Below are 27,908 nucleotides of genomic sequence, written 5' to 3' on the forward strand. Positions count from 1 at the left end.
CAGCCGACACTTCACATTGCGCATGGTGATCTTAGGCTTGTGTGCGTGCGGCTGCTCGGCCATGGAAACCCATTTAATGAAGTTCCCGACAAACAGTTATTGTGCTGACGTTTCTTCCAGAGGCAGTTTGTCACTCAGTAGTGAGTGTTGAAACAGAGGAAAGACTATTTGTACGCATTTCAGCACTCGACGGTCACGTTGTGTGAGCTTGTGTGGCCTACCACTTCGTGGCTGAGCCGTTGTTGCTCTTAGATGTGAGCCGTTGTTGCTCTTCCACTTCACAATAACAGCACTTACAGTTGACCTGTGCAGCTCCAGCAGAAATTTGTCACACTGACTTATTGGAAAGGTGGAATTCTATGACGGTGCCATGTTGAGTCACTGAGCTCTTCAGTAAGGCCATTCTACTGCCAATGTTTGTCTATGGAGATTGCATGGCTGTGTGCTCGATTTTATACACCTGTCAGCAACAGGTGTGGCTGAAATAGCCGAATCCACAAACTTTTGTATATACACTGTAGCTATTAGCTAGCTATTTCTAAAGATTAAAAGCATGCATTCTGCAGAGTAAGGTTACTAACAAGAGTTTGTGGTGGCCTGGGCCCTGGGCGCCAGTTGTTTTCTACTCTCCTGCCAACTCCTGACGGAATTGTCATGTGTGGCTTGACAATAACAGCAAAGCTGGCAAGAACACAAACAGATCTGGGACCATGCTAAGTTTGTGTATGTTTGAAAAAGTAACATCACGTTTCTTACCACTATTCAGGAGGTTATTCCTATTTGGCAGAACAAGCCTCATGGATCGACTCGATGTGTGATGAGGAGAATAGGCTCCCTTGTGCCCATGAAACCCCATCTCAGGGCATGTTTCCAGGTAAATATGGTATTTTCCAAATTCAACACATGCCATAATAGTACACATAGTACAGACATTGACTTTGTCAGAAGGCAGACTTACAGTGCCTTGCGAAAGTATTCGGCCCCCTTGAACTTTGCGACCTTTTGCCACATTTCAGGCTTCAAACATAAAGATATAAAACTGTATTTTTTTGTGAAGAATCAACAACAAGTGGGACACAATCATGAAGTGGAACGACATTTATTGGATATTTCAAACTTTTTTAACAAATCAAAAACTGAAAAATTGGGCGTGCAAAATTATTCAGCCCCTTTACTTTCAGTGCAGCAAACTCTCTCCAGAAGTTCAGTGAGGATCTCTGAATGATCCAATGTTGACCTAAATGACTAATGATGATAAATACAATCCACCTGTGTGTAATCAAGTCTCCGTATAAATGCACCTGCACTGTGATAGTCTCAGAGGTCCGTTAAAAGCGCAGAGAGCATCATGAAGAACAAGGAACACACCAGGCAGGTCCGAGATACTTTTGTACCCAAGCTTTAAACATCCCAAGGAGCACTGTGCAAGCGATAATATTGAAATGGAAGGAGTATCAGACCGCTGCAAATCTACCAAGACCTGGCCGTCCCTCTAAACTTTCAGCTCATACAAGGAGAAGACTGATCAGAGATGCAGCCAAGAGGCCCATGATCACTCTGGATGAACTGCAGAGATCTACAGCTGGGGTGGGAGACTCTGTCCATAGGACAACAATCAGTCGTATATTGCACAAATCTGGCCTTTATGGAAGAGTGGCAAAAAAAAAGCCATTTCTTAAAGATATCAATAAAAAGTGTTGTTTAAAGTTTGCCACAAGCCACCTGGGAGACACACTAAACATGTGGAAGAAGGTGCTCTGGTCAGATGAAACCAAAATTGAACTTTTTGGCAACAATGCAAAACGTTATGTTTGGCGTAAAAGCAACACAGCTGAACACACCATCCCCACTGTCAAACATGGTGGTGGCAGCATCATGGTTTGGGCCTGCTTTTCTTCAGCAGGGACAGGGAAGATGGTTCAAATTGATGGGAAGATGGATGGAGCCAAATACAGGACCATTCTGGAAGAAAACCTGATGGAGTCTGCAAAAGACCTGAGACTGGGGGAAGACAATGATCCAAAACATAAAGCAAAATCTACAATGGAATGGTTCAAAAATAAACATATCCAGGTGTTAGAATGGCCAAGTCAAAGTCCAGACCTGAATCCAATCGAGAATCTGTGGAAAGAACTGTAAACTGCTGTTCACAAATGCTCTCCATCCAACCTCACTGAGCTCGAGCTGTTTTGCAAGGAGGAATGGGAAAAATGTTCAGTCTCTCGATGTGCAAAACTGATAGAGACATACCCCAAGCGACTTACAGCTGTAATCGCAGCAAAAGGTGGCGCTACAAAGTATTAACTTAAGTGGGCTGAATCATTTTGCACGCCCAATTTTTCAGTTTTTGATTTGTTAAAAAAGTTTGAAATATCCAATAAATGTCGTTCCACTTCATGATTGTGTCCCACTTGTTGTTGATTCTTCACAAAAAAATACAGTTTTATATCTTTATGTTTGAAGCCTGAAATGTGGCAAAAGGTCGCAAAGTTCAAGGGGGCCGAATACTTTCGCAAGGCACTGTAGTTGCCAAATTTCATTAAAGGTGCTAATCAAGAGTACTTGCATCTGTTTACCAGGAACTTCTAGGCCTCCCTCCGCTGCGGCCCATGGATGGCCCCATGGTGCCCACACTGGCAGACATTGCCTGGATCGCAGCAGATGAGGAGTCTGAGACCTATGTCAGAGTGCGGTAAGAACGTGCTTCTCTCACCCACAGTGCAGAATAACGGTCTGCTAATCTCGAGGATAGTCCTTTAGTGGGGCAGCAAAAATTGTCGGCAGCTATCGTTGGGGTCTAAATGATTGGCTTGTGAATGTTTTTTTTTAAACCTTTATTTAACTAGGCAAGTCAGTTAAGAAAAAATTCTTATTTACAATGACGGCCTACCAAAAGGCAAAAGGCCTCCTGCGGGGACGGGGGCTGGGATTAAAAATATAGGACTAAACACACATCACGACAAGAGACACCACAACACTACATAAAGAGAGACCTAAGAGACAACATATCATGGCAGCAAAACATGGCAACACAGCATGGTAGCATCACATGACAACACAGCATGGTAGCATCACATGACAACACAGCATGGTAGCATCACATGACAACAACACGGTAGCAGCACAACATGGTAGCAGCACAAAACATGGTACAAACATTATTTGGCACAGACAACAGCACAAAGGGCAAGAAGGTAGAGACAACAATACATCATGCGAAGCAGCCACAACAATATTGGTTATGTCAGCATTCGTGGTGGCAAGGGACTCTTCCAAATTTGGAAGATTCCACTGTGTTTGTGTCTGTCAATAAGCTTCCTGTTCTGTTAATGCAAGAGTGTTTTCTTATGGTCCATTGTGTTTTCTCAGAAGCGACTCACGCCCGCGAGTGGCAGCCCATGTGTCTTTCCTGGTTATGCAATGGAACTCCTCTGTGCCCTACTTCCGCAGTTACGTCAAGAAGGTGGAGACGCTGAGGAAACCCGCGGTGACGGCTATGAACCACACCAGCTCCCTGCAGGACGAGCTGAGGAGACTCCACTCTCTCCATTGCCACAGAGTCTGGTCGGGAATTTGTAAAGGAATTGTTTACATTAAGTTCAATTCCCCAGTGAAAGGGGCTCTTTTTCCGGCCAAGTTAGCTATATTAGGCCTATTCATGGGTTGCACCTCTGTCACGTAGTTGCCATTATTATGAACATTCTACCAACGCCGTGGCCATATTGTTGCCCAAACGTCCTGTGAATCACAGTATTCTGAAAGGGGGCTAATGACTGTTTAGTCTAAAATACATGGTAGTGATCTGGAAATATGATGGCATTGCTAAAATAGGCAACTATTTAGTAGGAATAAGCTTTTCCATTATCATGTTGTCAAATTTGCTTTAGACAGATGACAATGCTGTCATTAGCTAGCAAAGTTTGTCCAAAATAGCTACCAATGTTAATGTTAACTAACTCAAAACCGGTGGTCTCCCCTCAATCCTAGCTAGCTAGCTAATGTTATACTGCTTCTAAAGTCAATCTGGAGACATCAAATTTCAATTGTCACATGCGCCGAATACAACAGGTTTAGACCTTACCGTGAATTGCTTACTTACAAGCCCATAACCAACAATGCAGTTCAAGAAAGTGTTAAGAAAATGTTTACTAAATAAACTAAAGTAAAAAAGAAAAGAAAAAGTAACACAATAAAATAACAATAACGAGGCTATATACAGGGGGTACCGGTACCGAGTCATTGTGTAGGGGTACAGGTTAGTTGAGGTAATTTGTACATGTACACTGCCGTTCAAAAGTTTGGGGACACGTAAGACATTTCCTTGTTTTTGAAAGAAAAGTAACTTTTTTGTCCATTTAAAATAACATCAAATTGATGAGAAATACATTGTAGACATTGTTAATGTTGTAAATGACTATTGTAGCTGGAAACGGCAGATTTTCTTTTAATGGAATATCTACATAGGCGTACAGAGGCCCATTATCAGCAACTATCGCTCCTGTGTTCTAATGACATGTTGTGTTAGCTAATCCAAGTTTCTCATTATAAAAGGCAAATTGATCATTAGGAAACCCTTTTGCAATTATGTTAGCACAGCTGTAAACTGTTGTACTGATTAAAGAAGCAATACAACTGGCCTTCTTTAGACTAGTTGAGTATCTGGAGCATCAGCATTTGTGGGATCGATTACAGGCTCAAAATGGCCAGAAACAAAGACTTTCTTCTGAAACTCATCAGTCTATTCTTGTTCTGAGAAATTAAGGCTGTTCCATGTGAGAAATTGCCAAGAAACTGAAGATCTCGTACAACGCTGTTTTCTACTCCCTTCACAGAACAGCGCAAACTGGCCCTAACCACAATAGAAAGAGGAGTGGGAGGCCCCGGTGCACAACTGAGCAAGAGGACAAGTACATTAGAATGTCTAGTTTGAGAAACAGACGCCTCACAAGTCCTCCACTGGCAGCTTCATTAAATAGTGCCCGCAAAACACCAGTCTCAACATCCACAGTGAAGAGGTGACTCAGGGATGCTAGCCTTCTAGGCAGAGTTCCTCTGTCCAGTGTCTGTGTTCTTTTGTCTATCTTAATCTTTTATTTTTATTGGCCAGTCTGAAATATGGCTTTTTCTTTGCAACTCTGCCTAGAAGGCCAGCATCCCGGACTCGCCTCTTCACTCTTGACATTGAGACTGGTGTTTGACCACCTAGCTAGGTAGCATTATCATCTACAAACCAAACACACTAACGTTATGTTAGCAATTTGCATTTCTAGCTTTAGCTAGCTAAAGTTAGCTAGTTTAAATGAAGGTATGGCATCTTGTGGGGTTTATGCAGTGTAGCTGCATGACGCTATTATTAGATTCCTTTGAATACAAATGCAAGGCAATTGATAATAGAGGTCGACCGATTATGATTTTTCAACGCCGATACCGATTATTGGAGGACCCCAAAAAAAAGCCGATACCGATTAATCAGCCGATTTTTTTTTTGTTTGTATTTTTTTGTATTTTTTATTTTTGTAATAATGACAATTACAACAATGCTGAATGAACACTTATTTTAACTTAAGATAATACATCAATAAAATCAATTTAGCCTATTATAAATAACGAAACATTTTCAATTTGGTTTAAATAATGCAAAAACAAAGTGTTGGAGAAGAAAGTAAAAGTGCAATATGTGCCAGCTAACGTTTAAGTTCCTTGCTCAGATCAATATTCCCAGGTAAGAAGTTTTAGGTTGTAGTTATTATAGGAATTATAGGACTATTTCCATCTATACCATTTGTATTTCATTAACCTTTGACTATTGGATGTTCTTATAGGCACTTTAGTATTGCCAGAGTAACAGTATAGCTTCCGTCCCTCTCCTCGCTGCTCCCTGGGCTCGAACCAGGAACACAATGAGAACAGCCACCCTCGAAGCAGCGTTACCCATGCAGAGCAAGGGGAACAACCACTCCAAGTCTCAGAGCGAGTGACATTTGAAACGCTATTAGCGCGCACCCCGCTAACTAGCTAGCCATTTCACATCGGTTACACCAGCCTCATCTCGGGAGTTGATAGACTTGAAGTCATAAACAGCGCAATGCTTGACGCACAACGAAGAGCTGCTGGCAAAATGCACGAAAGTGCTGTTTGAATGAATGCTTACGAGCCTGCTGCTGCCTACCACCGCTCAGTCAGATACTTGTATGCTTGTATGCTCAGTCAGATTATATGCAATGCAAGACGATAATAAACTAGTAATATCATCAACCATGTGTAGTTAACTAGTGATTATGATTGATTGATTGTTTTTTGTAAGATAAGTTTAATGCTAGCTAGCAATTTACCTTGGCTTACTGCATTCGCGTAACAGGCAGTCTCCTTGTGGAGTGCAACGAGAGGCAGGTGGTTATAGCGTTGGACTAGTTAACTGTAAGGTTGCAAGATTGGATACCCCGAGCTGACAAGGCAAAAATCTGTCATTCTGCCCCTGAACGAGGCAGTTAACCCACCGTTCCTAGGCCGTCATTGAAAATAAGAATGTGTTCTTAACTGACTTGCCTAGTTAAATAAAGAGTAAATAAAGGTGTAAAAACATTTTTTTTAAATCGGCCAAATCGGTGTCCAAAAATACAGATTTCCGATTGTTATGAAAACTTGAAATCGGCCCTAATTAATCGTCCGACCTCTAATTGATCAGCATCAAAAACTTTGGATTGAGCCTCCAGAGTGGTGCAGCAGTCTAAGACACTGCATCGCAGGGCAAACTGCGTTGCTACAGATGCTGGTTCGAGACCTGTGAGGTGACGCACAATTGGCCCAGCGTTGTCTGAGTTAGGGGAGTGTTTGGCTGGCCGGGATGTCCTTGTCTCATCGCTCTGTAGTGACTCCTGTAGTGGTCCAGGCGCATAGGTGTTCCTTTTCCTTTTGGCCCCCCGTAAGAGGGTTACTTCTGGGCGGATTCCTCATTGCTAGCTGGGATCAGTCCATGAGAACTTGGGCCATTTCAGTGTCACACTTCTGTTAAAAATTAATTCCAACATTTATCCAGTTTCTGGATTGGTCACGAGGAGTATTTTTCTCGCTTCTTTTTCTCTTTTGGGGTGAAGTTGATTCAGATTCAAGAACTGAGAATGCTGCATGTTTCTTTTCTCCCTGCTACAATGACTGTTTATCTGCAAACAAGTTAGCTAGCTTGTTGGCTTCGTTGGCTCTGTTTGTTTCTGGGGGCTGTTAGCTTGTAATTGGCTTTCATTTCCGCTGCGGGGCCATGGCAGCAGGGTCATTCTCAAGTAGATGGGATTTAACGCAAAGATATACCTTGCCCAGAAGGAGAGCCCAAGGCAGATCAGGGCTCAATCCCTTGTTTTTTCGTTCGAAGTGAAAACCCTACACAAGAAGTGGGGCGGCATAGGTCGAAGACCTGCAGATTTCTGCTTTAAGGTGTCATCACCTTCAATATGGCTTTAGTGCAATGCTGATGTGTTATAAGAGCCTCCTGTAATAATCAACCACACTCCACACTGCCCTTTCTCACCTGGACAAAAGGAACACCTATGTGAGAATGCTGTTCATTGACTACAGCTCAGCGTTCAACACTATAGTGCTCACAAAGCTCATCACTAAGCTAAGTACCCTGGGACTAAACACCTCCCTCTGCAACTGGATCCTGGACTACCTGACGGGCCACCCCCAGGTGGTAAGGGTAGGCAACAACACATCTGCCATGCTGATCCTCAACACGGGGGCCCCTCAGGGGTGCGTGCTTAGTCCCCTCTTGTACTCCCTGTTCACCCATGACTGCGTGGCCAAGCACAACTCCAACACCATCATTAAGTCTGCTGATGACAACAGTGGTAGGCCTGATCACCGACAACGATGAGACACTCTTTAGGGAGGATGTCAGAGACCTGGCAGTGTGGTGCCAGGACAACAACCTCTCCCTCAACATGAGCAAGACAAAGGAGCTAATCGTGGACTACAGGAAAAGTAGGGACGTACACGCCCCCATTCATATCGACGGAGCTGTAGTGGAGCGGGTCGAGAGTTTCAAGTTCCTTGGTGTCCACATCAACAACAAACTATCATGGTCCAAACACACCAAGACAGTTGTGAAGAAGGCACAACAACACCTTTTCCCCCTCAGGAGACTGAAAAGATTTCGCATGGGTACCCAGATCCTCAAAGTTCTACAGCTGCACCATCGAGAGCATCCTGACCGCTTGGTATAGCAACTGCTCGGCATCCGACTGTAAGGTGCTACAGAAAATTGTGCGTACAGCCCAGTACATCACTGGGACCAAGCTTCCTGCCATCCAGGACCTATATACTAGGCGGTGTCAGAGGAAGGCCCCAAAAAATTGGCAAAGACTCCAGTCACCCAAGTCATAGACTGTTCTCTCTGCTACCACAGGGCAAGCGGTGCCGGAGTACCAAGTCTAGGTCCAAAAGGCTACCTAACAGCTTCTACCCCCAAGCCATAAGACTGAACAATGAATCAAATGGCCACCCATACTATTTACATTGACCCCCCTTTGTTTTTACGCTTGCTGTTTATTATATATGCATAGTCAATTTACCCCTAACTACATGTACAAATGACCTCGACTAACCTGTACCGCCACACATTGACTAAGCACCGGTACCCCCTGTATATAGCATCGTTATTGTTCTTTTATTGTTATTTTTTATTTATTTTGTAATTGTTTTCTTAACTCTATTTCTTGAACTGCATTGTTGGTTAAGGGCTTGTAAGTAAGCATTTCACGGTAAGGTCATCATATATTGTATTTGGCGCATGTGATCAATAAAATGTTGTTTTATTTGTTACTGTGTGTATATTTTTTTGTAGGCTTGTCTATTGGTCATTAAGATTGTATTTCTTTCTGCATGGATATGCACAGGAACTCTGTGGCATAAAGTCATGTCATTGTTGCAGAGATTATGATGACCTGTTTCAAATGCTCTAGCCAATGCGCTTTTCCTAGACAAGCATAGGGCTTGTCTTCTTAAAGTGATGGGCTTTGGAATTGAAACTGAAAAAACACTGACCCACCCATGCCTCAGAAACTCATCAAGGACATTGTATTAAAAATAGACTGACTATGTGACCAATGTTACCAAAAACAAAATTTGCCACTGAACAAATTTCAGGTCTGCTGAGCGCAAACTTGAATGTTGTGAAACTGTGCAACTTCCAGTGTGTTTACTCTGAACACTGAGGCTGTACCCACTTTAAGTTACAGTTTTAAGTGGCTTAGTAGGCTTGTGTGTGTATTTGATCATAATTTGGGCTCCCGAGTGGCGCAGCAGTTTGAGGCACTTTATCTCAGTGTAAGAGGCGTCACTACATTCACTGGTTCGAATCCAGGCTGTATCACATCCGGCCGTGATTGGGAGTCCCATAGGGCGGCACACAATTGGCCCAGCGTCATCCGGGGTAGGCCATCATTGTAAATAAAAATGTGTTCTTAACTGACTTGCCTAGTTAAATAAAGGTTCAATTTAAAAAAAATCTAAATAATAATTATAATGTAGACCTACCAGTGTGGCCTACCAAAAAAAGAAAATGTATCCCATAACATTTTAACATGTTCTATCATTCAGTCTACAGTAGCAGCCAATGTGTGGTGTTCAAGGTAGGCCTACATTCCATGACACAAAATAAATACAAATGCAGGGTTTGAAATGAACCTGTTTATCCACTTGTCCTTCAGACAAGGAGGTGACTGCAAATGTTTTTCGTTTGATGCAAGAAACTACTTTACAAAATAAAATGCGTTATTATTTCCAAACCATTATTACAGAGAATCAGACAAATGAGCCTACACCTCTACCTATTGGCTACTTAGCTTATTCAAGCCTGCATCAAAATACAACACTGCCTATTTTAAGCCAAAAAAAGCTCTTTACCTGATTCACTTTTCAAAGAGGTGTAGAAAAGTACACTTTTTATGCTCTTGTAGGAAGCAATCAGACTACAAATGAACTATAACTGGGCTAATAACTCGCAGGGAAAACTCTAGAAAGTGAAGTTCAATCTCATGCTTCTCTCAGTGGGCTGATATTTCTTCTGCTTGGCAGTCCTGGGAGAGCTGCGCGGCAGTCTCGGGGCTACTGCGTGCCCGCGAGCAGCTTAGAGGGAACATTGCATGTGACAACAGTGCAGGAGACGAGTTGATTGCCAATCTGTGTCCCTTTTTTAAGGCTCCGTCTGTCACAATTCTGAGGTTTATTAATAGGAAAATTATGTTATCTAAATTAACTCTGACAAGTTCAATAACTTGCCTGTGACTGCTCTTCTCTGTTTTCACCACTCAAGCTCAAACCCCTTGACACCTGACCCCCTCTCCCCCGACGACACCAGCATGAGCTTTTCAATGGCGGCCTTCAAGATGGCGCCCTACCAGCCCGCTGCCTCTGCCTCCTTCGTCATCAGCGACGTGGTGAGGAGGATGAGGAGGACGTGGTGTCCATTGTATCGGAGCTGATGCCAGACCCCCTGCCACTTGCGAACATGTCGGCCTTCATGATGACCTTTGACCTGGACCGTCCCAGCATGGACTTCCGGGAGGCGGAGGAGGACATGGTGTTGCTTTCCAAGTCCACCAGCTTTGCCGACGTCAGGGACATCCTGAAGGACATGAACCGCATGAAGATGAGCAGAGACAGGTAGGTTTAAAGGGCGAGTCAGGACACTGAGGAAAATGCCTCCCTCTCCATTAGTACACACACACACTGTCTAAATATCATGTTAGCAGAAGGTGTGTGATAATGCATTGGCAGCTGACTGTCATCCTGTTTTCCACAGGTAAAAAATCTACGAGAGGAAACAATTATTAGGTAATACGTTTCAGATTATGTCTTTGTACCAGACCATGCTTTTAACGTGTGTGTCCATGCAGGTATAACAGAGGCTGCACCTCCCTAATGGGGGGAGTCAGACACTGCCTCGCTGATCTCAGAGGCCCTGAGGAAGAACTTTATCCTGAAGGATAAAGACATTGTGGGGATGAAGAAACTCAAGTAGAGGCTCCGTAGTCCTCAACCTCCACCCAACTCCACCTACCCACGTAAGTCAGGCCACATAGAAAGTAGTCCATGTCGACAGACATTCATAGACAATACGCAAGATTAGACTGAAACATAAATAAACATTTATCTATCAAGCTTAACTTTTAAAATGACAATTGCCAGTGGACACTCCTATGTGTGCTGCATGCCAGGATTTTACTCTTGGTCTACAGAGGATTGTTTCATTGTTTCCGTGTCTCTCCCTTCTGTTGCCAGGCCTGTGCCTAAGGACCCAGTTCCCATGGAGACCCGGATGCACCTCATCAACCATGGCAATGGCTAAACAACATGTCTGGAAAAACAAGCAACCACCTCCCAGCAGGCCAATTCGGTCTGAACCAAACCAAATTGAAACCATGATGTCCAGGCACGACATCTCCTGTTATTCAATCAACACTCCCCCGTACGCTCACTATCTGGGCCCACACACCTCCCCAAAAGGAGGATTCCTTATCCCATTGGTTCAAAAGCAATGTCATAGCAACTTAATTTTGTGGGTGCTGTACAACTTCCACTTCAGATTTCACCTACTTTGATGTCTCTTGCTCACCATCTGTCTCCAGTGCTGCCTAGTAACTTTTTTCTCTTCGGTATAGTGCCTGTCCTGGTACCATGCGAGAAACCATTCCCCCCTTTTTTCCCCGACAAGCTTCAACAGAATAGTTGTGGATGAACGCATTTGTTGGAGTGGAATAGTTATTTTTTTATCTTTTAATTTCTGTATAGTCCTTGTATGTACAAATAAGACTGCAGAAAGTAACAGAGTACTGCAATACCTACACAATTCTTTGTTCATTTACAGCAAAACATCTGTTCAAGTTTGTTAGTCATGGTCAATGTGTACAGCATAAGTTTGCAAATAACCAATCTTCTTCACATAGCTCTTAACCTACTCATAACCCCATTGTACCAGTGTTACCAGTGTTATCGCTGTCCTTAGGGTAATAACTCTCAGAATTTAGCTTGATAGATGGACGCTGTGCAACATGATACAGAGAAATAAATCCCAATTTGAAATCGGTCACTCCAGAGAACGCGTTTCCACTGCTCCAGAGTCCACCACTCTAGCTGACGCTTGGCATTGCGCATGGTAATCTTAGGCTTGTGCTTGGCTGCTTGGCCATGGAAACCCATTTTAATGAAGCTCAATGTTATTGTGCTGACGTTGCTTCCAGAGGAAGTTTGGAACTTGGTAGTGAGTGTTGCAACTGAGGACAGGTGATTTGTAGATGTGAATATAAGTGTTCAGTACTCGTCGGTCACGTTCTGTGAACTTGTGGCCTACCACTTTGAGGTAGAGTCATTGTTGCTCCTAGACGTTTCCACTTCACAATAACATAACTTACAGTTGACTGGGGCAGCTCTAGCAGGGCCAGAATTTTATGAACTGATTTTCTCAAAAGGTGGCATCCTATGACGGTGGCACGTTGAAAGTCACTGGGCTCTTCAGTAAGGCCAATGTTTGTCTATGGAGATTGCATGGCTGTTTGCTCGATTTTATACACCTGTCAGCAACGGGTGTGGCTGAAATAGCCGAATCCACTAATTTGAAGGGGTGTCCATATACTTTTGTATATATTGTATATATATCAAGTGGATAAGGATTTGCCCCGCTCTGTTACTGAGTTATTTTCAGTGTCTGGCTCACCAAATAGGCATTTATTTGAGTGCAAAATCGAGACAACAAAGCTAAGCTTTGAGCAGAGCATTTCACAAAGAAGTACGTTTAAGAATTTGTTTTTTTTTAAGGTCAGCATTAGTGAGGATGGTGTCAGAAATAATAATTGTGGCTAGTTTGCTCATTTCTCGTCAAGAGTTTATGGGAACGGAATCAGTGCAGTTATCATTATTCTTGGTGCGCCACATTCTCATTGATAAAAAGGGATCTTTATTGACATTTCAGTCACCAGCTTTGTGTTTGTATTCTACTTTGTCACCATTTTTGTTTTGGCTAACTAGTGACCATGCCATCTAATGGTCTCTGATTAAATGCATGCCATGTGTCTGTATGCTGCCAAATAGAAGAAAGAGCTGTGTTTGTTTGTTTTGTGTTTAAACTTAAATAAAGATGGGCTGACATGTTAAACTCCAGACTCATTCTTTATAATTCCTGCTTGATAACAGACCATTCTTTTAAAAGTCTTACTGACTTTCACAATGCTGTAATTTAAATCCTTACAAGTTGTCATTGCTGTAAATAGTGTCAACAGTTGATGGTATGATTGGCTATATTTTGATTGTAAACACAGAACAGGCCAGAATTACCACCATTAAGTAGTTGTGCATTCCCAAAAAGTGACACTAGATCACCACTGGGTTGCAGTGTAGATTCACTATTGACTGAATTGTTATACTTTATCAAGAATTAAATCATTAAATTGATTTACATTTTTTGCATATGTAACAAAGTGGTAGAGCACATTCTTTGTATTATAATGTGCAACCCCTTTCTCGTCTCTTGGGTGTGTAGGCATTTTATATTGTTATACACAATGCTTCAGTTCAAAATAGTGACAGTAGTACCATTCTATAAAAACATCCTTCAGACTTATTCTGAAATGGCAGGGCCCCAAGCAAAAATGTATCCTGTGGTTTCTGTTCACGCTACAGTAGCACACTAGAGGAGAAGCACAAAAAATATATATAAAAATAAATCATAATAAGCCAGTGTCATTTGCTCAGATCTTGTTGCCCTTTTGTTAAGATGGGGTCACCTGCCCTGGCCCTATCCTCCATGATACCTTCAGTTATTTCAAAATCTTTAAAAGCTCCTCTCTCTCCTTCCTTCTCTTGGGAGGCTAATAACTTTGAAGATTCTAGTTAACCTCATTTTTTCTCTCCTTTCTACTCTCTTTCTCGAAGGCCCAAGATGATCCAGGCCATTTCTGTTTTTCCATGTGAGTCCTTGGCATACTTTGTCTCTCACTTCCACCAAGAGCTTCCTGCCTATTTTAGATGCTGGGAGATGTCTGTGGAGAGTTCATCAAATAGAGGTCAGTGTAACGACGTGGCATTGTTAACTGTTAATATAGACATTAGGGTGACATTGAGACTGTTTTGTCATCCAAGATATAAGTAAAGCTCCTCAAAACAGGTTACTGTGCTTCTAAGAGCAAATAAAAGGACCATGACATGAGAACCCCCATGAGAGATTGTGTCTGCAATAGTAAACTTGTTTTCTTTCCCTTGGTCTAAGTAACATTTCCACAGTAAGTGGATGCAATAATGTGACATGGAGTTTTGGCCCTTTTGAATTCTCCCTTACTGCCACAACTTGTCCTGTAAAGGGTTAATTCGCTATTGCTCAAGATCAAATACTTGGATGCATCATCTGTATTGTTGCCATATTATCCTCTCAGATAATCCGTGTTCAGGTCCTAAACATCTTAATTTGACTAATGTCTCTCAGCCTCATCCATATATAACAATTTTGTCAAAATGACTGTAGCTCCCACTTCTGACACCATGTTATATATGGGATCCAAAGTAATTTTGGCAAAAATGTTTAGGTAACCGCAGGCTTTGATAAATAATTAGAGTTCCTACACTCCCTTTGCCATTTCAACTAGGCTGCTAGCTTCCGCAAATGGTAGTGGTTTCATTAATAGAGTGCTCCTATCTGTCATATGGGCTTGACCAACAGGGTTTTTCAACTTTTCATCAATTCTTCTTTTGTTTGCCGGAAACTCTTTATAAACAGACAAGTCATTAAGCACAGAACTTTCCCAATGCTCTTAAAGTTCTCTTCACTTCCCAGACATTGCCATCACCATTTATAACTTTTCCATTTTTTCCAGTCACAGACTAGCATTGTTAGTTGTCAGTCTTCAAAGTGACCCAGGAACAAGACACTTCGTCAGCAAAGTGATGAAGTTTTGCTTTGGGCAAAATGTGGCAACTAGCCACAATTATTATTTCTGACACCATCCTCACTAATGCTCTTGTGGCTGAATGGAAGCATGTCCCCACAGCAATGTTTTGCATCTAGTGGAAAGCTTTCCGAGAAGAGTGGAGGCTGTTATAACAGAAAAGGAGGGAAGAACTCCATATTAATGCCTGTGATTTTGGATTGAGATGTTCAACGAGCAGGTGTCCACATACTTTTGGGAATGTAGTGTATCTGTTGCCATAGGATCCAAAGCTCCTGTAATGATGCCATTGTCCAGATGAGTATGAATGACTTGCCAATTTGAAAATAGCAGAAGCTGAGAGCACATAGCTGACAGCTTAATGAGCATTACAGTGCCTGAACTCTGTCTCAACCATACCCATAGCAACATATTAGCAAGAGAACATTACCTTTAGGAACACACCCTACGCCAGTATTTCATATTAATTAAATTCTCTGACAGCACCTTGCTCCTGCCCTCTGTCTTATTATGATTGCTTTATGAGGCCCAACTGTCTACTAAATGGTTAGATGGAGGTGCAGGAATATACAGTGCTATCATTCATAGGTTTTATGAAGTAATCAATCACTTAACAATATCTAAAGTACCAGAACTACAACTAAAACTGTGCCATCTTTCAAAGGGGTTCTAACAACTTTTAGATTGTTATAATGACAAGAATATACACTATGGACACTGGGTTGAATCTTGATCACTCTCGCATTTACTTCAAACGAATACACTCTTAGAAAAAAGGGTTATGGGGCCTCCCGGGTGGCGCAGTGGTTAAGGGCGCTGTACTGCAGCACCAGCTGTGCCATCAGAGTCCCTGGGTTCGCGCCCAGGCTCTGTCGTAACCGGCCGCGACCGGGAGGTCCGTGGGGCGACGCACAATTGGCCTAGCGTTGTCCGGGTTAGGGAGGGATTGGTCGGTAGGGATCTCCTTGTCTCATCGCGCACCAGCAACTCCTGTGGCGGGCCGGGCGCAGTGCGAGCTAGCCAAGGTTGCCAGGTGCACGGTGTAGCCTCCGACACATTGGTGCGGCTGGCTTCCGGGTTGGAGGCGCGCTGTGTTAAGAAGCAGTACGGCTGGTTGGGTTGTGTATCGGAGGACGCATGACATTCAGCATTCGTCTCTCCCGAGCCCGTACGGGAGTTGTAACAATGAGACAAGAACTATCTTGGATACTACAACAATTGGATACCACGAAATTGGGGAGAAAAAGGGGTAAAATTCAAAAAAAAAAAAAAAAGGGTTATTCGGTTGTCCCCATAGGAGAACCCTTTGAAGAACCCTTTTTGGTTCCATTTCTTGAACCCCTTTTGGGTTCAAGAATCCTTTCCACAGAGGGAATCTGAAATGGTTCTACCTGAATCCTTTCCACAGAGGGAATCTGAAATGGTTCTACCTGGAACCAAAAATGGTTCTTCAAAGGGTTCTCCCATGGGGACAGCCGAAGAACCCATTTGGAAACCTTTTTTCTAAGAGTGTATGACTTAGTCAAAGCTGGGCGTGACTGTTGCAGTGCAATAAATGTTTCCCAGGATGAGTATAAAAAGTTGGAAATCTTTTTTGCGTGTACTTGGGGAGTCATTTCTTGCCTCCTGACATCACGCATCGGGAGGTATCGTAGCAACAGCCAATTAGGTGTTGTTAAACTAAATGGAGGACAAGAGTCTTGGGGAACACCCCCACATCCCACCTCAGTCGCCTCAAATACACCAAATGCTTATGATTCACAGCCAAGACAAGAAAGTCTCAACAACAAAGAGGGTCTCCTTATCGGATGTACTGTATATTCATTTGGATCTATTTTCAGCATTCTGATTTCTCCTGCTTTTGAAAATATGTTTGGCCTCTCCTCTTGATGCTTTGTAATGGAAAATAAAGTGTGTCCTTAATGGTACTCAGATAGCACTCGGGAAATGAAGGAGGACTCACACTAGGGAACTATCACGCAATATAGCTTTGTAGTTTAACACTAATGTTGTTGACCTTCAAACTACCTATTGTGAATCAGTCTTGGCTGAAAGCTGCCTCGCTAACTCACTGTTTTTTCTTAAGAGCTCCACTAATCTCATGACCTGTTAATTGTGCTGAATTATCAGAAATTAACAGTGTTTTCTTCACTACATAGATTTATGGCTTTGCTCATTTGAAAGTATTTTGAACATGTATTCCATATTTATTGTCTTTTCTGTACAGGTGAGAAATCATTCCAAGTTATTCTGGACATGGCATCCCATCATAGTGTGATTACATTCCTAAAATGAATTTGATTGAGACGAAATTGACCCCAAGGGCATAAAGTTAGATTCACAAATGTGTTCATGACCCTTAATTTGTTTTTTGTATGGATTAGGGATTGTCGAACAGAGTGAGAGAAGCTGAGGATCGGTCCTGTTTGAAAACAATACAAACCCAGATATTTTTGGGATGCTCAAAATCATCAGTTAACCGTTAATTGGAGAAAGCCATCAACATAGTTCTGTTCGAGGCAGCCGTCTTCTTGTGTGGGGGGTTTGGAGTTAATATGACACCTTTGTAACAAAGGGTATGATTTGGGGCACAGTTCTTTCATCCTGGCTGGCCTACTCCCAGCCTGCCTCCACCGCCAGCTGCCTCCAATAGCTGATAAAAGGGAGAAGAGATGGAGAAAGAGAGAGAATCAGAGCGAAGGAGAGGGGGGGGGGGGGGGGGGGGGAGAGAAGGGGAGTAATTGTGCAGTCTTTTTCCCCTCAGGGTCACGTTTTGATTAGAAACTGAGGCGAGGCAGTTGTCTTCCACAGATGGCACTCTGGTAACAAGGCTTCTGTGTTAGCGGAGACATGTTATGTTGCTGTAACACTAAAGGCCAAATGAAGAAACCAATCACATTTATGGGGGGAATATGAGAATTATCATATATTCTTGAAGTGTCTCTCTGTCTCTATTAAATATTTACTTTATAGGGTATAATTGAAGTGTTATTGGGGTTCATAACCAAAAGAATGTGTTTCATGTCACTGAGTTTATTTTTTGTTAGATAGGATTAACCCGTTTTTTCAAAACAATAATGAGATTCATATGGTAAGAAGATGACTTGGGAGGAGAATTGATGCTGCCTAGAAACAAGAAATGAGAGTAAAGTGAGCTAATGAAATAACAATTACAGGAGAAAATTGTAATTATTTGTGCTGCTTTCTTCAGCAACCTAACAAATGTTGATTATTCAGTACATGTAGCAGAGTGCCTGTTGATTCCGTCATAGCTTCTGGAGTCATACGAACAAATAAACCCATTTAGTCTAATATAAATGCACTAAATGACCGAAAGTATGTGGACACCTGCTCGTCGAACATCTCATTCCAAAATCATGGGCATTAATATGGAGTTGGTCCCCCATTTGCCTCTATAACAGCCTCCACTCTTCTGGGAAGGATTTCCACTAGATGTTGGAACATTGCTGCGGGGACATGCTTCCATTCAGCCACAGGAGCATTGGTGAGGACGAGCACTGATGTTGGGCGATTAGGCCTGGCTCACAATCGACGTTCCAATTCATCCCAAAGGTGTTTGATGAGGTTGAGGTCAGGGCTCTGTGCAAGCCAGTCAAGTTCTTCCACACAGATCTCGACAAACCATTTCTGTATGGACCTCGCTTTGTAGACGAGGGCATTGTCAAGCTGAAACAGGAAAGGGCCTTCCCCAAACTTTTGCCACAAAGTTGGAGCACAGAATTGTCTAGAATGTCATTGTATGCTGTAGCGTTAAGATTTCCTTTCACTGGAACTAAGGGGCCTAGCCCGAACCATAAAAATAGCCACAGACCATTGTTCCCCCTCCACCAAACTTTACAGTGGGCACTATACATTCGGGAAGGTAGTGTTCTCCCGGCATCCGCCAAACCCAGATTAGTGGAGTGATTCATCACTCCAGGGAATGTGTTTACAATGCTCTAGAGTCCAATAGTGGCGAGCTTTACACCACTCCAGCTGTTGCTTGGCATTGTGCACAGTGATCTAAGGCTTGTGCGCGGCTGCTCGGCCATGGAAAGCTATTTCATGAAGCTCCAGACGAACAGTTACTGTATTGTGTTGACGTTGCTTCCAGAGGTAGTTTGGAACTCGGCAGTGAGTGCTATGCGCTTCAGCACTCGTCGATCCCGTTCTGTGGGCTTGTGCGGCCTACCACTTCATGACTGAGCCGTTGTTGCTCCTAGACATTTCCACTTCACAATAACAGCACCTACAGTTGACTGGGGCAGCTCTATCAGGGCAGAAATTTAACAAACTGACTTGTTGGAAAGGTGGCATCCTATGATGGTGCCACATTGAAAGTCACTGAGCTCTTTTGTACATGCCATTCTACTGACAATGTTTGTCTATGGAGATTGCATGGCTGTGTGCTCGATTTTATACACCTGTCAGCAACGGGTGTGGCTGAAATAGCCAAATCCATTAATTAGAAGGGGTGTCCACATACTTTTGTATATATAGTGTAATAACTACTGGTGAGCAATTGGAAATGTCTTGCATCAGAACACAAATAATTCATTTTCAGTCAGAAATGATTCATGCTTTTGTGATGTTGCCCACTCCATTAGTATTTGTGCCTGCCTTCACAAAAACAATGTGCTTGATTTAGCAATGGTGGCTAACCTACTTATCCACAAATAAATACGGGGTGTCTCACACTGAAAGTGATCATGACCAAAATGACACAATCAGAATATACAGTACTGTAAATAATGTTAAAAATGAATGAAAATGTACATGTGATATAACATGGTTTCATAAAACATCCTCTTAATACTGATGCTGTATGCCAACGCCCTTTTGGTTACACTTTATAATAATGTTCAGAAACAAACCATTTATAAGTCATTTAAGAAACGTTTGCTTACCATTTATTAATCATTAGTCCCACATATTGTAAATGTTAGTAAGCTAGTTATTCACATATTTATAAACAACTTTATCATAAAGTGTTACTGCCCTTTTTCATGTCAAATGATACATCTCTGTTTATATATGAAACATCTTATCTAAGCTCTCCCCATATAGATCAAAGGGAAATTCAAATTGTTCAAATATAAAAGCAATGCTTTTTGCATGTGATGGCTTTCTTGAAAGATATATGAAGCAAACAGAACTGAGTTATCGGCTGCCATAACACAATATCTTAACATTTATGAGAATATCAAAAAGAGAATGGTTTACCATCACAGTAAACAACCGAGGAAAGGTATGACAGATAATATATATAATATATAATATAGCAACGCTTTTCAGCCTTTTTATATACATTCAGCATGTATGACATACGTCTTGAGCGCTGGCGATAAGACCTTGTGCGCAACACTATGCTAACTAATAACCACATTAGCTAGGTAGAGGTTATGGGAGAGATATGAGCACGTTCCCCCTGGCATTCAGTTTAAAGCACACAGCCCCAGAGTTCGCCAAAAACCTGGGGCCACACATTGTGCTATTTAAAGCCATATTCCAACATGTCAGGTTCAGACATACACGACTGAGCCACTCAATTGTAGACCTCCTGTACAGTACAGTAAGAAAAACCTTTCATGAAAGTTAAACAACGGACAGCTTCCTCTAACGTGTTGTGGCATTTTCTCTTAGGTATGTTAGGTGAGTGTGTTGCTTTTAGGTGAAAACGTTGTTCAGCACAGCGGCATATGTTGAAGAAATGGCATCATCTTTGTATGTGCCTACTGACAGGTGACAGGTGTTATTTTGCTACACTCATAATACCTTCTGACAACTATTACTCATATAGAGGTATCACCTCAGCTAAGAATGAGACATGTGTGTATTGAGGGAATGAGAGGAATACGCGCTAGAACATTTGTAGAGGGGTAAAATACAACCAGACCATCTTCACTGTGTGAGCCCTCAATGTGTGTTGCATCTCTCCCTGGGGTTAGGCAGCCTTTACCACAGTGCCACTCTAGGAGAGAGATGCTTTCAGTGAGGCAGGGGGCTGCTGTTACTGTTGCGTGCTGTTTTCAGCCCAAGTCTGCAGCCTCATTAACGCTGGCTGGTGAACACAGAGACAGAGTGACCAGCTGGAGACCAGCATCGTGGTCTTAGGGGTTCAGTTGTTTGCGTCACCGGATGAAATACACAGGACGAAAAGTTCAAAACGTGACACTTGGCCAAGACAATGAAAAGGGAAAACTATATTTTCTCCATTCTAAGAATTTAGAATTTTACATTTTCAATAAATTGAGTTTTTGTGATATTGAGTAACACCTATTGAGTTTTTGTGATATTGAGTAACACCTATTGAGTTGTTGTGATATAAGACACATCCGCTCTCACATCAGACATAATCATAATTGATATCAAATGGTGATATGGAAGTGCAATTTGGTGCTCCACAGGCACTACAACACCCTGACCATGGTATCAATATTATCCTGTTTAAAAAAGTGATACTGTGCACCGCCATCGATTATCATTATCTTAAAAGCAACATTCACTTACATTAATAGTTTCTGTCTTTTATCTCTTATCAGTCTACCTCCCTGCTGAGACCATTCCTTGGATTCCTCATTATGAGTTGGGTTAATTAGCCCGGTGCCAGTGCACAGCTTCTTAGGGAATCCATTTACCCATTACTTCAAACACACGCTGTGCCTCTTTCCGCCATACTCCAGTCAGTACAGACAGTATGGGAGGTGTGTGTCAGGTCATGTGGGGTGGGGTCACAGTATATTTCAGGTCACATTTTTGTTTTCAACATCCTTAGGTTGAGGTCTTCTCTGTCCGTGTGAGAGTCAAAGCTTGTTTGCGTCCTGATCAAAATCCCATTAGAATAACTGCAGTGCTGACATTCCCACAGCCTGTAATAGGTAATGTGGCCATCAGCGAGAATTCATGCCAAAGAAAGGCGATTATGCCAAAGAATTAGCCATCTTTCATCCATAACTTTGAAATTTCACTAAAATACAGATACATTTGCAGCCCTTCACCTTTAAAGGTCAATTTTGCTGGATTTTTACGAGGAAGTTTTTTACAGGGTGGTGTCAGCATGATTTAGACATTGTTAAATGATTTTCCTCCTCACTCAAAACAATGATTTGTTGTTACATTTTTGCCGATGGCCTGATACAATACATTACCGTGGTATCACATCAGGGTAACATCCAAAGAACATCTTACGTAAGAACTTGTTGATATAGTGGTTATTTAAAAATAGAAGTATTACGGCATAAATATTTTTAAGTACAGTACAGTACATTCTCACCTGATAAACAGTGATAATTAGGCCTGTAATGTAAAGTGCTACCTTTATAATTTTTCTGTTGGCATCAAAACAGTTAACACCATGTGTGGATGAAGGAAACTACATTCTAAGAATAACTGGCTGACATGTTTAGTCTCTCAGGGGAGCTGAGAACCAAAAAAAGGGATGTTGAGATTTTGGCAGACAAGGGTGACAAAGCTTCTGATGCATTAAGAAAGAAATGGTACCCTGACATTCTAATCAGCACCAAGTCAAATGCAATTCATGAAGCAGAGAGAGACAGAGAGTCCCTTTCCAATCTACAGTTATATTTATCATCTTACCTCACTCTGGCACTGTTTTTGGTGTGGAATGAGAATTTAGCAGCCGGCATAGGGAGATGTGTTCTACTGTAACGCAAAATAATCTCCAACAAAAGTCAAACAAATAGCCATAAAAAGCCTTTCTGCATATGCTATGTCAGTACTAGTGGCAAACTCTAGGTCAATTGTAGAGCATTATAGGGAGGGAACCAAGCAGATGTATCATATTATTTCAATATAGCACATTTTTGTGTGAAATAATTAAATATTCCGTGTGGAATTGGAACTGTGTATATCTATACTGAACAAAAATATAAATGCAACATGCAACAATTTCATTGATTTTACTGAGTTACAGTTCATATGACGAAATCATTCTATTGAAATTAATTCATTAGGCCCTAATCTATGGATTTCACATGACTGGGAATACAGATATGCATCTGTTGGTAGCAGATACCTTAAAAAAAAAAATGGGCCTCACAATGGGCCTCAGGATCTCGTCACAGTGTTTTGTGCATTCAAATTCCCATTGATAAAATGCAATTATGTTCGTTGTCCTTAGCTTATGCATGCCCATACCATAACTCCACCGCCACCATGGGGCACTCTGTTCACAACGTTGACATCAGAAAATCGCTCGCCAACACAATGCCATACACGTGGTCCGGTTGGACATACTGCCAAATTATCTAAAACGAAGTTGGAGGCGGCTTATGGTAGAGAAATTAACATTAAATGCTCTGGCAACAGCTCTGGTGGACATTCCTGCAGTCAGCATTCCAATTGCACGCTCCCTCAAAACTTGAGACATCTGTGGCATTGTGTTGTGTGACAAAGCTGCACATTTTAGAGTGGCCTTTTATTGTCCCCAGCACAAGGTGCACCTGTGTAAAGATCATGCTGTTTAACCATATTATTTATATGTCACACCTGTCAGGTGGATGGATTATCTTGGCAAAGAAGAAATGCTCACTAACAGGGATTTAAACACATTTGTGGCCAAATGTTGTGCATGGAACATTTCTGGGATCTTATATTTCAGCTCATGAAACGTGGTACCAACACTTTACATGTTGCCTTTATATTTTTGTTCAGTGTAGTATTCTCAGCTCCTTGATGCCAACCTGCAGACAGCTAGTGAGCACCCCAGTACATTATTCACACATGCTTAACTTGACAGGTCCCTAAATAAACCCAGAAGATCTGACAACCTGGTGAAGGTAGTGAGAATGTTGAGGCTTCTGTATATTTAGTGCTTCTGAAACCTAGTAGCCTATATCATCATCTGCTATATAAGGATTAGCATGGTAATCACAGATGCAGATGGCTCATAGACAAAACCTTGATTCTGTAGCCAACATCTCCATTTGCCTCCATAATTATCATACCGTGTTTGAATTGGGTGTGGTTTGGCAGCGACAATGACATCATTTTAATGTGTACATGTGTAACGTGTAACATGTGGTTTGGGAGAGTCAACATTACCAATAAGCTGCTAAATGCCAAATGCTTGTGGAAGAACAATACTGACAAAAAACACTCAAAATAAATAAAAACAGGTCTCTTGGTAGCTAGCCCCTTTCCCAGAGGCTAATGCATGGATAATGGACGCAGTAGAGGACAGCATTCAGGACTGGGTGGCTTAACCCAGGAAAGAGGCTCCCATCAGGACCACAGCCTTTAAGAGATTAGTGATATCTAATGGGAGGTGCTCAGGCTTTTCATAGGCCTACAGAATGGTGTGAGCCACAGAATGGTTCTGGGATCATAGGGACTGGTGGAAAGGCTGTGCTCTTGTACCAGACTGTGTAGATGTTCGTATATTGAGAGCTGAGAAAACGCTGAGAAAAGCGCTCTCAATTGAACAAATATGATTATTACTTGTATTATTATTATTATTATTAACACACCAGCTACCTTGTTCCTTTGTGATGACTATAAATGTAATGTCATAATGGTAAAAAGCAGGCTTTTGAATGCATTCGAGAATATTGAGCGAGTTTTTATACTAGACTGTAGCCACACACAGTAGGTGATGAGACCGCTGAGAGACTTGAAATGACCTCCCTTTAATGAGTAGCATCTGTGGGCTCTAATGGATGTTATGTGTGTGTGGTGTGTGTGTGTGTGTGTTCTCTGTAGGCAGTGGATCTGACAGCACAGCACTGATTCTGTAGATATGACTGCAAAGTACAAGGACTAAATCATGAAAGGTACTCCCAAGGCATTGACCGTTATCGCAAAAGGCGCATCCATCACAGCCAAACCGATTGTTTCTCTATTGTTTCTCTATTCTCTATGTATCACACAACATCCATATAGTAAATACAATCCTTTGAATGGCCTGCCATCTCAACTCCCAGACGGGCGAGGGGTACCGGAGGAGGAGGCTCCCCCTGCACCAGCTGTGGTCGGAGAGGACACACGGCCGATCAGTGCTGGGGGGTCCGTCTGGGAGTCGAGATGGCAGGCGGAACACTTCTCGGTCATCCCAGGTGAGTCAGCACCAAACCCACCGAGAACCACCTGTTGGTCACATGTTTGTCTTGATTTTTTTCCCTTCTTCCCAGCATAAGGCGCTAGTCGATTCAGGTGCAGCTGGGAACTTTAAGGATCGCGGACTCGCCATCAAGCTGGGTGTTCCGCTCATGCCGATAGATTCTCCCTTCCCCATGCACTCCCTAGATAGCTGGCCATTAGGGTCAGGGTTGGTCAGGGAGGCCACGGTTCCACTGGACATGGTGACGCAGGGGAATCATAGGGAGCGAATTAGTCTTTTCATTATCGATTCGCCTGCGTTTCCAGTGGTGCTGGGGATTCCCTGGCTGGCTAGTCACAATCCTAAGATTTCGTGGAGACAGGGGGTTCTCCAGGGGTGGTCAGAGGAGTGTTCTGGAAGGTGTCTGGGAGTTTACATCGGTGCCACGTCGGTGGAGAGTCCAGACCAGGGTTCCACGGTGCGCATCCCCCCCGAATATGCTGATTTGGCAATCGCTTTCAGTAAGAAGAGAGCGACTAAATTACCACCTCATCGACCGGGGGGGGGGATTGTGCGATAAATCCCCAGGTAAACGATGCGCTTCCCAAGAGTCACGTGTACCCATTGTCCCAGGAGGAGACGTTGGCTATGGAGACATAGGTCACGGAATCTCTGGGACAGGAGTACATTCGGCCCTCCATCTCACCCGTCTCCTCGAGTTTCTTTGTTGTGAAGAAAAAAGTGGAATCATTTCACGGAGCACAGTTTTTCACAAAACTGGATCTCAGGAGCGTGTATGCGTATTCGGGATGGAGACGAGTGGAAAACCGTGTTTAGTACCACATCAGGCCACTATGAGTACCTCGTCATGCCGTATGGGTTAAAGAATGCTCCAGCCGTCTTTCAATCCTTTGTAGACGAGATTCTCAGGGACCTGCACGGGCAGGGTGTGGTTGTTTATATCGATGATATTCTGATCTATTCCGCCACCCGCACCACGCATGTGTCTCTGGTACTCAAGGTGCTTGGTAGACTGCTGGAGCATGACCTATACATCAAGGCTGAGAAGTGTGTGTTCTCCAAACGAGCCGTCTCCTTCCTGGGTTATCGCATTTCCACCTCGGGGGTGGTGATGGAGTGTGACCGCATTAAGGTTGTGCGTAATTGGCCGACTCCTACCACGGTGAAGGAAGTGCAGCGGTTTTTGGGGTTTGCCAATTACTACCGGAGGTTTATCCGGGGTTTTGGCTAGGTAGAGGCCCCCATTACCTCACTGCTGAAGGGGGGGCCGGTGCGTTTGCGGTGGTCGGCAGAGGCGGGTGCCATGCTATCACAGCGCTCGTGTACGCCACCAAAACTCCGCCCCTGCGCTTTCTTTTCGAGGAAGCTCAGTCCGGCGGAGCGTAACTATGATGTGGGGGACCGGGAGTTGTTAGCGGTGGTCAAGGCCCTGAGGGTGTGGAGACACTGGCTTGAGGGGGCTAAGCACCCCTTTCTCATCTGGACCGACCACCAGAATCTGGAGTATATTCGGGCAGCTAGGAGACTGAATCCACGTCAGGCAAGGTGGGCCATGTTCTTCACCCAATTCAGGTTTACTCTGTCGTATAGACCAGGCTCCCTGAACGTAAAGGCTGACGCGCTGTCCCGTCTTTATGACACGGATCAGTCCACCGAGCCTACTCCCATCCTTCCAGCCTCGAGGCTGATGGCACCAGTGGTATGGGAGGTGGACTCGGACATCGAGCGGGCGTTACGGGCAGAGCCTGCGCCTCCTCAGTGTCCGGCTGGGCGTAAGTACGTGCCGCTTGGTGTTCGGGGCCAACTGATTCGGTGGGCTCACACCCTACCCTCCTCGGGTCATCCCGAGGTAGGGTGTGGCGAGGACAGTGCGGGGCCTCCGAGGGAAGTATTGGTGGCCCACCTTGGCTAGGGACGTTAGGGTTTATGTCTCTTCCTGTTCGGTGTGCGCCCAGAGTAAGGCTCCTAGGCACCTTCCTAGAGGGAAGTTACACCCCCTCCCCGTTCCACAACGGCCATGGTCTCACTTATCAGTGACCGATCTCCCCCCGTCTCAGGGGAACACTACGGTTTTGGTGGTTGTGGATCAGTTTTCTAAGTCCTGCCGTCTCCTCCCGTTTCCCGGTCTCCCTACAGCCCTACAGACTGCGGAGGCGTAATTCACCCACGTCTTCCGGCACTACGGGGTGCCGGAGGACATTGTCTCTGATCGGGGTCCCCAGTTCACGTCCCGGGTATGGAGGGCGTTCATGGAATGTCTGGGGGTCTTGGTCAGCCTGACCTCCGGTTATCACCCCGAGAGTAATGGGCAGGTGGAGAGAGTGAACCAGGAGGTGGGTAGGTTTCTGCGGTCGTATTGCCAGGACCGGCCCAGCGAGTGGTCTAGGTACGTCCCATGGGCGGAGTTGGCCCAAAACTCACTCCGTCACTCCTCAACAAACCTATCTCCGTTCCAGTGTGTGTTGGGCTACCAGCCGGTCCTGGCACCTTGGCATCCGAGTCAGACCGAGGCTCCTGCGGTGGAGGAGTGGGTGCAGCGCTCCAAGGAGACCTGGATGGCCGTCCAGGAATCCCTCAAACAAGCCAGTGGATGGCAGAAGAGGAGTGCTGACCGCCACCGCAGTGAGGCACCCGTGTTTGTACCGGGGGACAGGGTCTGGCTCTCGACCCGAAACCTACCCCTCCGCTTGCCCTGCCGGAAGCTGGGGTCGCAGTGTGTGGGGTCCTTCAAAGTCCTGAGGAGGATAAACGATGTGTGTTATCGATTACAACTCCCTTCCTATTATCGTATTAACCCCTTGTATCATGTGTCTCTCCTCAGGCCGGTGGTAGCTGGTCCCCTGCAGGACGGCGAGGTCACGTCTCCTACCGAAGGTGGCTTCCCTTCCTGTTCGGGTGGCGCT

At 43.7% G+C, this 27,908-nt stretch overlaps 1 pseudogene; it reads left to right on the forward strand.

The window, feature by feature from the left end:
* The first annotated feature begins 553 nt into the window (after positions 1-553).
* LOC139383275 (mitochondrial fission regulator 1-like) lies at positions 554-11,353 on the forward strand (annotated as a pseudogene).
* Positions 11,354-27,908: the final 16,555 nt, after the last annotated feature.

This window comes from Oncorhynchus clarkii, chromosome 25 (assembly GCF_045791955.1).
Source record: "Oncorhynchus clarkii lewisi isolate Uvic-CL-2024 chromosome 25, UVic_Ocla_1.0, whole genome shotgun sequence".
Taxonomy (NCBI): domain Eukaryota; kingdom Metazoa; phylum Chordata; class Actinopteri; order Salmoniformes; family Salmonidae; genus Oncorhynchus; species Oncorhynchus clarkii.